The sequence below is a fragment of the Cupressus sempervirens genome, chromosome 2, assembly GCF_028749045.1.
Source record: "Cupressus sempervirens isolate cs-2001-9-10 chromosome 2, ASM2874904v1, whole genome shotgun sequence".
Classification (NCBI taxonomy): Eukaryota; Viridiplantae; Streptophyta; class Pinopsida; order Cupressales; family Cupressaceae; genus Cupressus; species Cupressus sempervirens.
This window is the reverse complement of record NC_143119.1, coordinates 231815152-231832574: the sequence shown is the minus strand read 5'-3', so window position 1 is coordinate 231832574 and position 17423 is coordinate 231815152.

The following is a 17423-nucleotide window of genomic DNA, read 5'->3' as shown; positions in this document are numbered from 1 at the left end:
AGTGATGCCCTATTAAAGGTTACAACACACACTATTAAATGTGACCTGGTTAAGGGATTTCAATCACCCTGTTAAAAGTGATCCTTGTTAGAGGACTTTAGGCCATTCACTTGGAATGCCACCCTATTAAAGAATTTTCCAATGACTGTTAATTCAACCTTTCTCCAAAGGATTTACCCTAATCTGATACAATTGTTAGAAACTAACAATAGAGTTTTGATCTGATACAACTTACAACCTTACTTGTGGATTATAGATCACTATTTAATCCTCATCTCTGCTTGGCTTCCAATCTTTGCGAGTTTTGATAGCTTGTTCACCCTTCAAGCATTCATTCTCTTCTAGCCTTCTTACTTAGCTTGCCATTGTAGACTTCTTCACTTATGTCACTTGATGAAGGAAACCCTCTTTCTTCACCTTGTCAAATTTTTGCATCCAAAAACTCTCTCACCTCTATCCAACCTTGCTTCATGACCAGAAATCCCTACATATAGGAATTACAAATCCTTTTCCCGCTCATTATCCATCTCAAAATATAAAGTTTTTGATGGATTAGGTAGGATACAATGTATCTACCCCATATCTTGTCTTCTCTAGAAACTTCTTCTAGAATCCATTTGAATTAACCTCCAAAACAGTTTACATAAGATTCTATGCCTCCAACTCATCAATCTTATCTTCCTCCTAATTTACAAGTTCCAACAAAACAAACTTTTTGACTTTTATTTGGTGAATCTTTGATCTTTTCATAATGTCATAGCTTGACATTATCAATTTACTAATGTTTGGCACATACTTTGTTACTCGACATCTATTGTAAAATCACTCGGCATCAACTAGATTTTACTGATGCTTGACATCAACTGAAAATCACTCGGCATCTACTACCTTGGTCTACACCTACTAACTTGCTCGGCATCTACTACCTTTCTCTCCACTAGAAATCAATTTCACTCAGCTTCAACTAACTTTTTTCTTAGCTTGCACTAACTTTGCTTAGCACCTTCTATCAACTTGGTCAAGCTTAGAAAATTAACTTTGTCCAACCTTTTTCTTCTAAACTTTCTAAGTATAGCCAATCATTTTGTAACCTTAAGTAGATCATCAAAAAACTATGTTATCACTGTCTTCACTGATTCTTACACTTCAATACATATTCATAACTCAACCTTTCCTCTAGGTACTTTTGTTACATCTTGTTGATCAAATCCTCCTCATCAATCAACTAAGTGATAGTGCTTGAAACATATAAGAAATTGTCTTACCAGCATGGGGCAAGTTTGACATCAATGACAAACACAATGATTGAAAAAATTTCTTCAAAAATAACAATCTTTCTACTCAAATGATCTTTTCAATCATATATCAACAATCTCCCTCTTTGGCATTGATGAAAAACCAAACTGATCAACTAGTCAAACAAATGATGAACATCTTGTTCTATCAAACTAACTAGGTTAAAATAGTAAGGCAATACCAAAAGAAATCTTGTGAATAACACTTCTCCCTCTATCAACACTCCTTCTTAGGTTACAAAATATCCTTCTTATTTGATTCTCTTCTATCATGGATTAGCAAGATATTTGAATAGCTCCGTCTTTTGTTATGATCCCTCCTTTGATTGTTTTATGCTTTCTCCCTCTTTCATTTTTTTTTAGTCTTCTAATCTTCTAATGATGTACTCTCACTTCATTATTCCTCTTGTGCACTAATCAGTTCACTATGCTTTCTCCCAATATACTTTCTCCCTTTGACTTTTTTTGCTTTAACCATCTTCCTTTTTTATTAGTATGCACTTGATCAATTTCTTGTACTTTCTCCCTCTTTTAAAAAAATGCCAAAGACATATACTCAACACTTGGCATCTTTTGTATATGTAGATATCGGCTTTTGTAGGCTCTTCAATTTGCTCCCTCTATCACCTTGCTTGTGATTGATTTGAAGTTTTAGTTCTATGATTACTTTAGGCAATTTCCTAAAGTAAAATCCACTACATCAATTTGTATGGAATGAATTTTAACTTGTTTGATGTAGGGTACTCCCTCTATCTTTTACATAGCCTTTGATAGGGGTATCACCCCTAATTTACCTCTCAGATGCTCATAAGCATCCTTAGGTAATGCTTTGGTGAAGAGATTAGCAATTTTCTCCTTTGTGTTAATATATTCCATCTTCACCTCTTTGTCTCGAACCAACTCCCTTACATAATGATACTTTATTGCAATGTGCTTTGTCTTTGTATGCATGACATGATTCTTTGATATATTTATAGCACTTATGTTATCACAATAATGTGTCACTAGTTCAATGATCTCTTCCTTCATTCCCTTAAGTAGTTATTTGATCCATACAATTTTTGTGCAACTAATGGAAGCAACAACATACTCTGCTTTAGTAGTGGATTGGGAAATACAATTCTACTTCTTGCTTGTCCATGTAACAAGTCTTCTACCTAAGAAAAATGCTCCTCCACTAATGCTCTTTTTGTCATCAATATTTCTAGCCCAATTAGCATTAGTGTAGGCTTTTAGTTCAAAATTTTCATTCTCTTATAGTATAAACCATACTCTTTTGTTCCTTTCAAGTATCTCATTATCCTTTTCACTACCATCAAGTAATTCTCTCTAGGATTAGCAGAGAATCTAGCAACTATCCCCACAACTAATGTAATATCAGGTCTGTTGTGTACTACATACTATAATTTGCTAATCATGGATATGTATAATGTTTGATTGACCTCAGCTGATTCATCATTCTTTCATAGCTTGAGTGTTGTTACCATTGGTGTAATTACTAGTTTTGAATCTTCAAGTCTAAATGTCTTCAATATTTCCTTGATATATTTTGACTAAGTGATATATGCACCAAACTTCATTTGATATACTTGTAATCCCACAAAGAATTTGATCTCACCAAACATTAACATTTCAAACTCTTGCTTCATTTGATTTGCAAAATCTTTACACAGAGCATCTTGTCCTCCAAATATTATGTCATCAACAAATTTTTTAGATAATGGTATACCTTTTTCTTTGTTTGTCTTCATGTACAAATTATTATTATCATCTAGCCTTTCAAATCCAATCTTAACAAGATAAGTGTGAAGTCTCTCATACCATGCTCTTGGTGCTTGTTTCAATCCATATAGGGCTTTGTGTAGTTTACATACCATTTTATTATTATTTTTGTCCAAAAATCCTTCTGGTTGTTCTATGTAGACCTCTTCTTCCAATATTCCATTCTGAAATGCAAACTTAACATCCATCTGATAAACTTTGAAACCTTTTTATATAGCATAAGCAAGAAGAATTCTTACTCCTTCCATTCTTACAACAGGGGAAAATGTTTCACCATAGTCAATTCCTTCTTCTTATGCGTACCCTTTGCAAACTAGTCTTGCTTTTTTTCTTGTTACTTCACCATTCTCATCTAGCTTGTTCCTAAATACACATTTTGTACCAATCACATTCTTGTCCTCTGGTCTAGGAACTAGGCTCCAAGTCTTGTTCTTTTCTATCTGTTGAATTTCTTCTTCCATAGCCTTGTATCAATCATCATCTTTCAATGCATCTCTCAATGTCTTAGGTTCCTTCATGCTTAGTAAACATGCTTCACCTCTCAAATTATTTCTTGTCATTGGCCTTGCATCTTTGTCTCCAATGATTTGATCTACAGGATGGTGTTTTTTGACATATTTGGATAGTCTAGGTTTAGTTCTTATGGCTACATTTTGTCTCTTAGCTTCAATATCACTATGTGCATCTTTGTTAGGTGTTTCAGCATTTCTTTCATGTGTGCCAATCTCAGAGTCATATTATGTATTTTTCTCATTTTGCAACTCGGCATTCACAGGATGTGACTTGGCAGTTGTTGAAACTTGCTGATGGTTTGCTGCATGATTTGTAACATCTTCTTCAGTAGGCATTCCTTCATAATAGTACACAAATGTCTTGTAATCTTCTGATTCTTTTGTTGTTTTAGCCTCATGTGCTTCTGTAAACTCATCAAAATTCACATTTGCACTTTCCACAATTTTGTTAGTGTTAGTATTTAATCAATTGTAAGCTTTACTTCTTGTGGAGTAACCAAGGAATATACCTTCTTTGCTCTTTGCATCAAACTTTCCACTCCTAACATTTTTAAGAACATAGCATTTGCTTCCAAATACCTTAAAATATTTCACATTACATGGATGACCATACCATAGTTCAAAAGGTGTTGAGTGAGTACTTTTCTTTACTTGCACATGGTTCAAAGTGTATACTATAGTAATTATAGATTCTCTCTAGTATTTTAGAGCAACATTTTTCTCCATCATAAGTGTTCTAGCACAATCCATTATTGAACTATTTCTTCTTTCAACAATTCCATTTTGTGGAGGGGTCCTTGGTGCTAATGTATGTATATTGATTCCTCTATCATTGCAGAACATCTCAAATTCATGTGAGTGAATTCACTTTCTCTATTTGATCTCAAGCATTTCAAGCTTTTTACCTGTTTCTTTCTCAACTCTTGCCAAATACCATTTAAACATTTGAAAAGCATATGATTTTTGTTTTAGAAACATGACTGTCATCATTCTAAAGTAATCATCAACAAGCAGCATTATATACCTATCTCCTTTATAGCTTTGCACTTCAATAGATCCACACAAGTCAATATGAATAATTTCAAGTATTTCCTTAGAGGTATAAGCTTTACTCTTAAAGCTTGACTTTGTCATCTTTCCTAGCTAACATTGTTTGCACATTATATTTTTTGGTTTCTTCAACTTAAAAAAACCTCTAACTCTTTTCATGTTGCCGATACTAAACAAATTATCAAGGTTAACATGACATAATATCTTGTACCAAAGTCATACATCTTCAAATTTTGGAATAAGACAAGTAGTATCTTCTATATCCAAAAAGAAAAAATTACTCCTAGTTTGATCACTTTTTCCATTCAAGTTTCTATTTGTATCATATATCTTGGCTAATTTATTTTCAAACTCAACCTTGCACCCCAAAATATTCAATTATGACACACTTAATAAATTATAATTCAATCCTTCAACATAGTAAGCATTGTCAGATGAGATCTTGTCTGTAAGCTTAATAGACCATTTTCCTTTTATTGAACATGGTGCATCATTACCAAATCTTACACTACTTCCACCATAACAAGTTAAGGTAATGAACTTACTTTTGTCTCCAGTCATGTGATGTGAGCATCTATAACACCCTACCAAAGGATCCAAAAGAAATAACCTAAAGTTTTACTAGGTTTTCCAAACATTTTTTTTTAAAATAAGAAAGATAAAACATACACATCTAACACATAGTAGCAGAAGCAATAACATACAGTCATCCATAAGCATACATAACAGGTTACATTTCTTAAGGATCCCATGACATTCAATCACATTTAAATTTAATTAATACTAAGTCTAACAAATATCACATCCACATGAAAGAATAATTAAGAAGTCTAATGTCCATTTAAACAACATATGTTTGTTTTGAATGCCACTTGGCAATAAAATTCAGAATGCTCAATCATCCACTGTACATGTCATAGGGTATGAAAGGTTAAAATAATATACATATGTAGAAATATAATTACATCATCCTCCTCGAATCCATGATACAAGTACAATAAAATAAATTTAACCATCCACCATACATGATACATCTATCCATCATAAAGATACATAGATAGAATGAAAGGAAATGCAGACAAGGAAGCTCCAGCCATGGTAACTACAGATGGATCTCAATGGTAAAATTAAAAAAGCACTACCACCTGACCATGTGGAACCTAAATGACCCACTACCACCATGCTGAGGAGATAGTCTCAAGTCCCAAATAGGATATCAATCCAAACATCAAAAATACTCTCTAAGTCTAGGAAACCCTACAAGTATTCTAACTCAAATGTTCCAAGATAGCTCGACATCTAATCCCAAAGGCACACAAGACTCATAGGAAACCTACTATGTAAGCAGGAAAGTTTCATCGCACGAATCACCCTGGAGTTACCCTGGCAGTCTCTTAGAACCCCTAGGTCCCTTGTGATCCCTATGCAGCCACTAGTATCCTCTTGTACTGACAAGGCATACTACGGAATGCAAAGTCACAACCAAGCGTTCTCTCTACTCCCATCCTAGTCTATACTAGTACTTGAGGCTGGGCGAGAACATAAAAAGACTCTTATTAGGTTCATTTTAATGCCCATTTAGTGTAATGTTTTCACTTATGAAACAACTTACAATGAGTTACCCTGGGAACCACTTAGGGCTCTGGCCCCCATTGCAAGCCACTTGCCAATACTACATATAGATAACCTACCCTAGGCTCATAAAAGCAACAATCAATAATCATATAAAATTCACCTCAGCCCTATACAAGCGATTGGAAAGCATCAAAATATAATTCACAATAATCACATTAATTTTCTACGAGCAACTGGAAATAATCCCAAGATAAATCACAATACCCATCGATTCTCAACGAGCAACCAGAAAGTATCCCCATAATACTGATTAACGACTCAAAATGGTTAAGTCAAGCATGTCACAATACGACATCACCAAGATCAAAGAAAACACTTCAGTCCCATCAAGGCAACTGGAAAGTAACCCAAGTATACTAATTGAGGACTCAAAAATAGTTAAGTCAAGTAGGTCATACATTCACCTCAGTGTCACACAAAACATCGGAAAGCAATAACAAACAGTAAATACAAACATAACATAGAGCATACAATCACATTACCATGGTTGGGTATAAAAGATCGAGAACAAATCATCATAACGTCACATTCACAGAACCCCCAAGCCTTTAGTAACATCATATGATTGGTCAAACTAGGTCAACCCCAAAACATAGACAGCACACAGAAACAAAGTAAACTAATAGTTTGGTCTGATTTGAAAACACATTGTTGAGTTAATAGTAAGGTTCAACTTGTTTGTTTCAATGCATGTTTTCAAGTAAATAAGTCTCACAGTTCACCCTTACCCCTAATTGATTTAAGTAAATTTTCACATAATTACCCCTAATCAATTTAAGTAAATTTTCTAGAATATTCAAAGGTAATTATTTATTTAAATTATTAAATAATACCTATTGATTATCAAATAGAATAAGTTACAATTTATTAAAATCAGTAGTAAATAAATTAAAATTCTATTGGATAACTTTAATTATCAAATAAACTTAATTAATAATTACATAAATATCTATATTAATATCTCAATAATATCAGTCATTAATAATTAATAAAATTAACAATAATTTCATTAATTAAAAATTAACTATATTTAAAAGCATTAATGTTTAAATTAATAATTAATAATAAAACTTATTAATAACACTCTTTATTTATCTAAATTCATTAATTATTAATTAATTTAATAATATTAATATCATACTTTTAAAATTATTAAATAATAATAATTTAAATTTACATTAAACTTTTAATTAAATTACATTTAAACTAAATTAAATTTTAATTAAATTAATTTTTTTAATAAACTAAACTTTTAATAATATTAAATATATTAAAAAATAAAATTAAAAACAAACATGGTAGGCATTTAAAAATCGCAGCTGCCCACGACAGCAGATTTGTCATGGTAGCTTGCTGCCAACCATGCGGTCATTTATGGCCACCGGCGTTTGAAAGATAGGGAGAAAGGGGGTTGGGGGGTGGTGGCCCTCGCCTCCACAAAATTTATATTATTTTTAAAATTGATTTTAATTAAATTTTATTAATTATACAATTTAAATCAAACAAATTCTCAATAAAATATAGTAATTTAAAAAAAAAAAAAAAAAAAAAAAAATAAAATATATATATATATATATATATATATATATATATATATATATATATATATATATATATATATATATATATATAACTTTTGCAATTTTAGTCTGATAGGAAAAACACAATTAACCAATCAAATTTCTAATTTTCTTTTTAAATCTCAAACCCTCCCTAGTTTATAATAATAAATTATTTAATCTACGAAATTAGGATCTTTGATTATTTTTCTAATCTCCACGTATACAAAAGGTATTGACATGCATTCAATAATTACAATATTAGAATGTTCAAGTATTCACAACAGAGAAATTTGAATTCACAATCCACAAGCACGAAGAAGATAGGAAAGGGAATTGTGTAATTAAATTGTGCAAATAATCACAAGTGACTATGTGGACACTAATGCTAATCGCTACGCCCAAGAAGATTGAAGAGAAATTCCTCCTCTCAGAACCTTCTCCTTTTCGAAAATTCCTTCCTCTTCCAAAATTTTGCTCTCCAAATTCGCTTCCTTCGAAAATGAACCCTCAATTAGTGATAAGGATTTCTCTCCTAAAATTGGGGCACTAATTATGCGTTCACCTAGGAGAACTCTTTGCTCACCAGACTTTAACTCCTATTAACTTTTCTTTATCTTTCCTTTATCTTTTCCATGCACGTTTATTAAATTATTAAATAACTTAATTTTATTTTCACTTGACTTTTTAAAAAATTAATTTATTGAATTTTAAACTCATGTGCACTTTATGCAATTAAAATATCTTTATTAAATTCACTTTTTTTTTATCTTTTTAATTAATTTCTTATATTTTAATCTCATGCACGCATCATGCGAACTTAAAAATTTTAATTAATATATTTTCACTTTTAAATTTATTTTTGAAACTTAGTTGATAAAATATTTATTAACTTAAATAATAAAAATATTTAGCATTTATTTTTAAAAAGAATTCTAAATATATTATTATTAAGTTAAATAAATATTATCACATTCTAAAATTATCCTTATAACTTTTATCTTCAAATTTAATTCTTTTTATTTAATTAATTTTCCAATTAATTATATATAATTAATTATTAAAATATCATAATAATTTTCCATTAAATTAAATCATTAATTTAATCATTTAATTTGACTTAATTAATAGAAAATTCACCAAAGACTCATAAAACAAAATACGAAAACCCATCATAGCAAAACACGTACAAAATCAAACTAAAGGGTTATAATCATGAATTAATGGCATCCGAGGCATTCAAAGCATAGAAAACTTAGATATTTGTCCTAATTTTCTAGGACAAATGGCTTAAAGGTTTAGGATTTGGACTTAAGAATTTATCTCCCCTCTCTTACCATTGAGATAATGCGATAGGGTATGCTCATCCTAGTAATTTAGGGAAGTCGATACCCAGTACTTGCAACCAGCATAAAATTCATGCATGTACAAACATAATATTCTAAGCTAAACAAGCAATGGTAGAAAGTGGTACATCGTGTAGATCCTGACTAGTAGGTGACTACAACTCCATTCCTTAACCACATCAGAAATGCCATACATAAAGAAAACACACACACACACCATACACATGTAGTATGTGGTAAATATCCTTAAGAAATCACATATGATAATCCATCTAACTAATCATCACTAATAACTGAAAACACTGTAATAATCATCATACATACATGAAATATAGAGTACCAAGTAATCTCATCATATATTCAACTGAATGTAAAACAATATCTAATAATCTCAAAACAATACTACTAGTAATCAAGCATAAAACTGGCCTTAAAGAGTTTGGCAATGATAGGAAAAATGTAACTTAGGGGTAGGCACTATAGCATCCACTGTCAATGATCCATTTGCCATTCTTGTTCACACAAGTCATAAGTGCAGTAGCCTCATCCTCATTTGATTCATCCTTCATTTCTTACCTTTGTCTCTGTAGTCTCTTCCATCATCTTCTCTTATATTTTTGTACGTGTTTCCTTCTCTAAAGTTTTTCTTCTGTGTACATCTTGCTACAATATGGCCAACTTCATTGCAATTAAAAAAAATGATAGGCAACTTACCTTTGAATTTATCTTTTCCTTTGTGGAATCTTCTGGCCAACAATGCTTCCAATTGTTCAATGTCGTCCTCATCTGTATTAGTGGCACTAGATGCATACTTTATCTTTCATTTCTTCTTCTTTGGCTTAACCTCCTCAGAATCCTTCAGTAACAATTTTTCTTTGAAAGTTGATTCAATACTTTTTGGTCTGTAGTTGTCAAAATTAGATAACTCAAAGGCAGTGAGTCTTCCTACCAAACCTTCAAGGGTTAGATCATTCCCTAGCATACATCTTAACTCTTGGATTGTAGACACTCTAATGGCATACACAGGCAACAATGTTCTCAAAACTTTACTTAGCATAGTATCATCATCTATTTTACCAGTATCATTGCACTAACAACTTCTTTTATTCTAGCAACATATTGAGCAATGTTTTCACCTTCTTCCCTTCTTATGTCATCAAACTTACCTCTTAGGCTCTCTGACTTGGCTCTTTCAACATTTTTGTCTCCTCCATAAATAGTGGTTAGGGCATCCCACATCTACTTTGCACTTTAAGTCCTTTGATGTCATCAAACTCAACATAGCTTAGGGCAGAGGCAACCTCCAACATTGCCTAATTGTGCTTTTCCTTTTTCTTCAAATCTTCAACAGTTAGGGCTCCTACTGGATCAACATGTTCTACTATAATGCAAGTTTGTGCATAATCTCCAAGTCCTCCAAGGTGTAGCTTCATCAAAATTTTCCATACAGAAAAGTTATCTTTGTTCAGCTTGGGTACCTCTCTTTTTGACATCTTGATCTTTATGCTTTTAGTACCTTAAAACTAATCCGTTTAAGTAACTATGCTCTGATAACAATTGTTGAAATTATTTTAGAATAACTGAGAGGGGGGGGTGAATTAGTTATTCAAGGTCTAGATGTACAAAATAAAACTTTTCACAATTAAGTGAAGCCATATAACATTCTTAACCATGCATGCATTCATTGTGAGTTAACTAAAACTAATATGTTACTGTTTAAACTTAACATGTAGAAATGTAAAACATAAGACACAACATATCCATCAGTACACTTGACACAATGATTTAACATGGAAACCCAATTTGGGAAAAACCACCAATAACATGTTACTCCTTTTTCACTCTTCTAAAGTGATGCCCTGTTAAAGGCCAACCTTATTAAAGGTTACAACACACACTATTAAATGTGACCCGATTAAAGGATTTCAATCACCCTGTTAAAAGTGAGCCTTGTTAGAGGACTTTAGGCCATTCACTTGGAATTCCACCTTGCTAAAGGATTTTCCAATCACTGTTAAGTCAACCTTTCTCCAAAGGATTTACCCTAATTTGATACAATTGTTAGAAACTAACAATAGATTTTTGATCTGATACAACTTACAAGCTTACAACTATTTTGTCATCATATATGCTTGGCTTCCAATCTTTGCAGTTCTGATAGCTTGTTCATGCTTCAAGCATTCATTCTCTTCTAACCTTCTTGCTTAACTTACCATTGTAGACTTCTTCACTTATGTCACTTGATGAAGCAAACCCTCTTTCTTCACCTTGTCATATTTTTGCATCCAAAAACTTTTTGACCTCTATCCAACCTTGCTTCATGACCAAACATCCCTACATATAAGAATTAAAAATATTTTTCCTACTCATTATCCATCTCAAAAGTTAGGGTTTTTGATGGATTAGGTAGGATACAATGTATCTACCCCCATATCTTGTCTTCTCTAGAAACTTCTTCTAGAATCCATTTGAATTCACCTCGAAAATGATTTACATAAGATTATGTGCCTCCAACTCATCAATCTTATCTTCCTCTTGATTTACAAGTTCCAAGAAAACAAACTTGTTGGCTCTTATTTGGTAAATCTTTGATCTTTTTCGTAATGCAATAGCTCAACATTATCAATTTACTGATGCTCGGCACATACTATGTTACTCAACATCTATTGTAAAATCACTTGACATCAACTGAAAATCACTCAGCATCTACTACCTTGCTTAGCACCTACTAGCTTGCTCGGCATCCACTAGAAATTGCTTTCACTCAACTTCAACTGACTTTTTGCTCGGCTTGAACTAACTTTGCTTGACACCTTCTATCAACTTGGTCAAGCTTAGAAACTAAACTGTGTCCAACCTTTTTCTTCTAAACTTTCTAAGTGTAGCCAATCATTTTGTAACCTTAAGTAGATCATCAATACAGTATGTTGTCACTATCTTAACTGATTCTTACACTTCAATACATAATCATAACTCAACCTTTCCTCTAAGTAATTTTGTTACATCCTTTTGATCAAATCCTCCTCATCAATCAACTAAGTGATAGTGCTTGAAACATATAAGCAATTATCTTACCAACATGGGGTAGGTTTGACATCAACGACAAAATAATGATTAAAAACACTTGTTCAACAATAACAATCTTTCTACTCAAATAATTTTGTCAATCATATATCAACATCACATACTAACTCAATCAATACTACCAATCTTACTTGGCCACATTACTCAGTAATCCTTCAATACTGACACTTGACCATCTCTTTCTCATCTACTCAACATCAACACATTACTTGGTGCACACTTCAAGTCTATCCTAATGCATCTTTACTTATGATAATTTGGACTTTTATATTGTTAATATTAGGAACTGGTGTATGATTTATAAAATTTAAGATACATATTCATACATACCTCTTCATTTAGTTTGAGATGGTGGGATCACCTAATTCATTGGATTGAGCGATCACAACTTCACCATTTGAACTATTGCCTTCATCAATTTTCTTCTTCCAAGTTTCATTCATGTGGTTTCTCACTTCTTCAGCATTGACCTTTTCTTTTCCATTCTTATCTTTATCATTGGATGTTGATGCTTGGTTCATACAATCTTTGCTTAGGTGACCAATCTTCTGACAGTTAAATTATACTAGTCCAAAATTTCTCCAATTTTTTGATCTTCCTCTAAGATGTATCCTTGCATAATCAGTTGCCACGTGTCCATACTTTCAACATAACTGACAATTGACCATCTCAAACTTTACATGATAATTGATTATTGAATCTAGGGGATCTAAATAATTGATCAAAGTATTTGATGGCTTCACTTGGTTTATTGAAACTTTCAGCAAATTGTTTTTTCCTTTTTAGGTCATTTTGCAATTGCTCATTTTGGAACTTTAGTGTTGTTATCTCAATGTCCTTAACATTTAGCTCATAGTTGGTATTCATCATTTGACTCAAAGTATCCAATTGCATGTTTGAAATCTTGGTTAGCTCTGATGATTTCTCTTCCAATCTACTACTCAAACTCTTTTGTCTTCTTCAATCATGGCTTTGTCTTCCATAGTTTTCTTCTTTTGTTCAGTCACCTCACATAGTAGTGTGGCTTGTGATTCTTGCTCTAACTTGAGATTTTTGATTTCTTTACCTTGGATTCTATTCTTTTCCATTAGATCTACAATTGCTGCATCAAATTCATTGGAGTCTGCATTACCAAATAGCTTAGTAGTGTCCATCTCTTTGTATTGTGTGTCATTCTCCTCAATAGAACTTTCTTTCCTTCTCTTTAGAGATTTCTTTAACTCTTCTCTTGCTTCATTTAGTTGTTATAGAATGAGATGTATTTCAATCTCCATATTCTCAATAATCTTTCCCAACTTGTAAACTTCCATTTCGAAGATCTTTCTTCAAAGCTACAAAGCTTTTACTTCAAAGAATAAGGCTCTGATACCAATTGTTGAAATTACAATAGGAAAGGTAAACTTTTAGGGGGGTGAATCAACACTTTAAACTTGGACCAATAAATTTTTTACCACACATACATCTCATACATTCAATAAATAAATTGAAATGATATGTAAAGCACATACATCTAAATCATGTAAATATATACAATCATTCACACATGTATGGCACCAGATATGATTACCCAGAAACCCTCCAAATGAGAAGGTAAAACTAGGGTGGTTATGAAACCCACAATTCTTCACTATTGCAGCAATAAAGTGTATCTAATTAAGGTTACAATGTTTTGATCATGAGACATGATCTACCCTATGAAAGGTCTGCCCTATTAAAGGCTTACAAAGATTATTAGGTCTCACCTTGTTAGAGGATTTCAACACCCTATTAGAAGTGTGCCTTGCTAAAGGACTTTAACTCAAAATTAAGTAAGTACCTTATTAAAGGATTTCAATACAACCTATAACATATCACCTGTAAACTGATGTCTTCTTAATCCTTCTTTATCAGATGTCTCTCTAATGTATGTTCTTCCCTTCCTCTATTCTCCTTTAACTAATTTTGCAATGCAATTTTAGATCATAACTCCTTGGCCACCATAAATGCTCTATACATGCATGAAAAATTCTTTACTCTCTCCTTCATTCACCTTTTACACACTCTATAGAGAGTTTAAGGTTTTTCCTCCTTAAGAAGACATAGGTGACTTATGGTTAGGTATGAATCAATGATTGTGATTCATTCATTTTTCTACTTAATCCTTCCCATTTTCTGATTGGCTACATGTATTTTCATTGGGAATCCAACATAATATATTTCTTTATCTCCAAAATATCATAATTCAATCTTTAGTCTGCTCGAAAATGGTTTACACAGTTGTTTGTGCCATTACAAACAATTACGTCTCACTCGATATCTGAAGTCTATGATGCTCAGCATGTATTGATCTTTATACTATGACTCGACATTTGTATCACTCAGCATGCATTACTTTATTGGCTCCTGAATCACTCAACATACACTGTCTTCTCAACACTTGAGTGACTTGGCACATGCGTGGCTCAGCACTCATTGTGGACTCGGCATGCTCTATGTTTTGCTCGGCATATGTTACTTGTTTGGCGTGAAATAATTAAATGACTTAATTACTCATTTGTCAAAACCAATCTGAGATCAATAGTTACTATAGTGAAATTATCAAATAAAGATACTTTTGCAAATGTAAATGAAACACAATACAAATCCAATGATTGGTGAACTACATTATGTTTTACATAGTAGACTAGATATTGCAAATGTTGTTCAAATTGTTGTAAGGTTTTCATATAATCCAAAGGAGACACACGTGAATTCTCTGAAGAGGAAAAGGATTACTAATGTTGAATAAATGCTTTCCTAATAAACTAACATTTACATAACATTCTTCCTTTGTTTCTTACTACTTCTCCTTGCTCATTCATTTTGTTTTTGAATACCCACTTTTTTCATATTACATTCTTATCTTTATTCCTAGCAACTAATCCCTATATATTTTTCTTTTCAACCTATTCAAGTTATTTCTTCATAGCATTAATCCAAGATTCGTCTTTGCTTACTTCATTAGCATTCTTAAGTTCAATTTGTGAAATCAAAGTTTTTCCTTATAGATTACTTAAACTTATCATATTCTTCATACTTTTCTATGAAAAAAACAACCATCATTTTAATGAAATCATCGATAAAATATATATAATACATCTCACCATAAATCTTATTGTCTTAGTAAGTTCACATAAATCTATGTGTACAATTGCCAATTTCAACATGTTAGAATGTTTTACAATCTTAGGTAACACTCTAACCGCATTGGAACTACTCACTTTCACTATGATATTTAAGTTTGTATGAAAAAATCTCGTATGCCATTACCAATAGTCATCAACGTTTGCAATAGAATAACTTATCTTATAGGGATTCAATTGAAATATATTACCCCTAATCCTTGTACTTGTGGAAACCTCATTTACTTGTCTATCCTTAGTTGAGCATTTCTTATTCATGAATTGCAAATGATAACACTTATTTACAAGCTATCCAACACTTAGAAAATTGTGTTTCATTTCATCAATAAATAATAAATAATTAGTGTTAGTCTTACCATCAAGTAATATAGAACATTTTCCTTTTATAAAGAAGTGTGAATTGTTACCAACTTTAACAATGTCTTGATCATGACTTTTCAATTCCAAAAAAAATTTGTCACCTCTCATGTGATTTAATTTTAATCAAAGTTTATAAGAGATGGATCTGGTTTAAGACCACATTGAAATTAACCCGCGGTAAACTATTTCCAGTCTCTCTTTGAAGGAGTAGATACCCCTTTGGGATCCTACATTGAATTTTGTGAAAACGATACATGTCGGCATGGACTTGCCTCAATACACTATTACATTGAGAGGCACGTACAGTCACAAATTAGGTCAAAGGTATGCAAAGAAAATCCGTCTTATTTATTTTGATATGCATCTAACTATTGGCATTTAGAGTGTAGCTCTAACACAAATGAAAAATGCAAAAGATTTTTGAAAATCTGAATGTACACGATGATCTAACATGATCTCAACTCGTACAACTAACATGGTTGTCTACTATAAAGCCCTAGTGATTTTCCATTTAGTCTCATCACATTTGACATATTCACTATTTATGTCATTTTGGTTTATCAAACTGTGTAACAATTAAAGATTCATGCTTCACATGAATTCTAAATCTCTTGTTCTTAGTTAACAAATAGCTTAGATTTGAAGTTATTGTGTGTACATAAATGCATGATTTTAGCAAGTTTATTTAGTTTAACAAAATTGAATTTGGATTCGTTTAATTTTTAGAAACATGCGCATGCATCCGTTTTTAAATAGCCTTAAAATATTGAGATTTCTCTTAAACGAAGTCAACATTGTCATCCTTCACTGTAGGATTATCAACTACAAGTTCGGAGTTAGGTATTAGTTTATGATTCGCAAGTTTGAATAAATCTCTTGGCTGAGACGTAATTTGTAATATATAGAAACACATTGCATTTAAAAAAAGAGAGTATGCTCTGCACAATAAAAGAGTTATTTTAATGTTTCTTATGTGTTGTTTGTATTATCAATTTGTTTGTGTGTTGATGTTTATCTTTAGATTCTATATTTGGTATTAGAGATGAAGATGTTTGGAGGCATCATTATGGAAAACAATTTACAAAATTTCGAATTTGATGGACTTGATTACCAATATTGGTCCATCAAGATGGAGACATTTTTTATTGCCAAATACTTTTGGTAGATTTTTAAATTTGTGTATGATGAGCCTAAGAATCGAGATGATCTCCAAAGTAATGGAAGGACATTAAAGAAGGAAGTTAAAAAGAAAAATGTAATGGCTTTGTTTCACATCCAATTAGCTCTTGAGAAGATCTTATTTCCTAGAATCGCTAATGCAAAGACAACAAAGGAGGCCTAGAAAACTCTAAAAGATTATTACTATGGCAATGATCAGATTAAGGTTGTGAAGCTAGAAACCTTGACAAGAAAATATGAGAATTTGAAGATGAAGGAAACTGAGAATGTCAGAGATTTTTGTATCAAAGTCAAGGATGTGGTTAATAAAATGGCCACTTTAGCTAAACCTATGAGCCAAGAGCATGTGATACAGAAGATAATGATATTTTAACCCCAAGATGGAATAATGTAGCAATAATTATGGAAGAAAAGAAAAAAAAAGATTTTTCCACCTTGGAGTATCATCAACTTGTTTGAT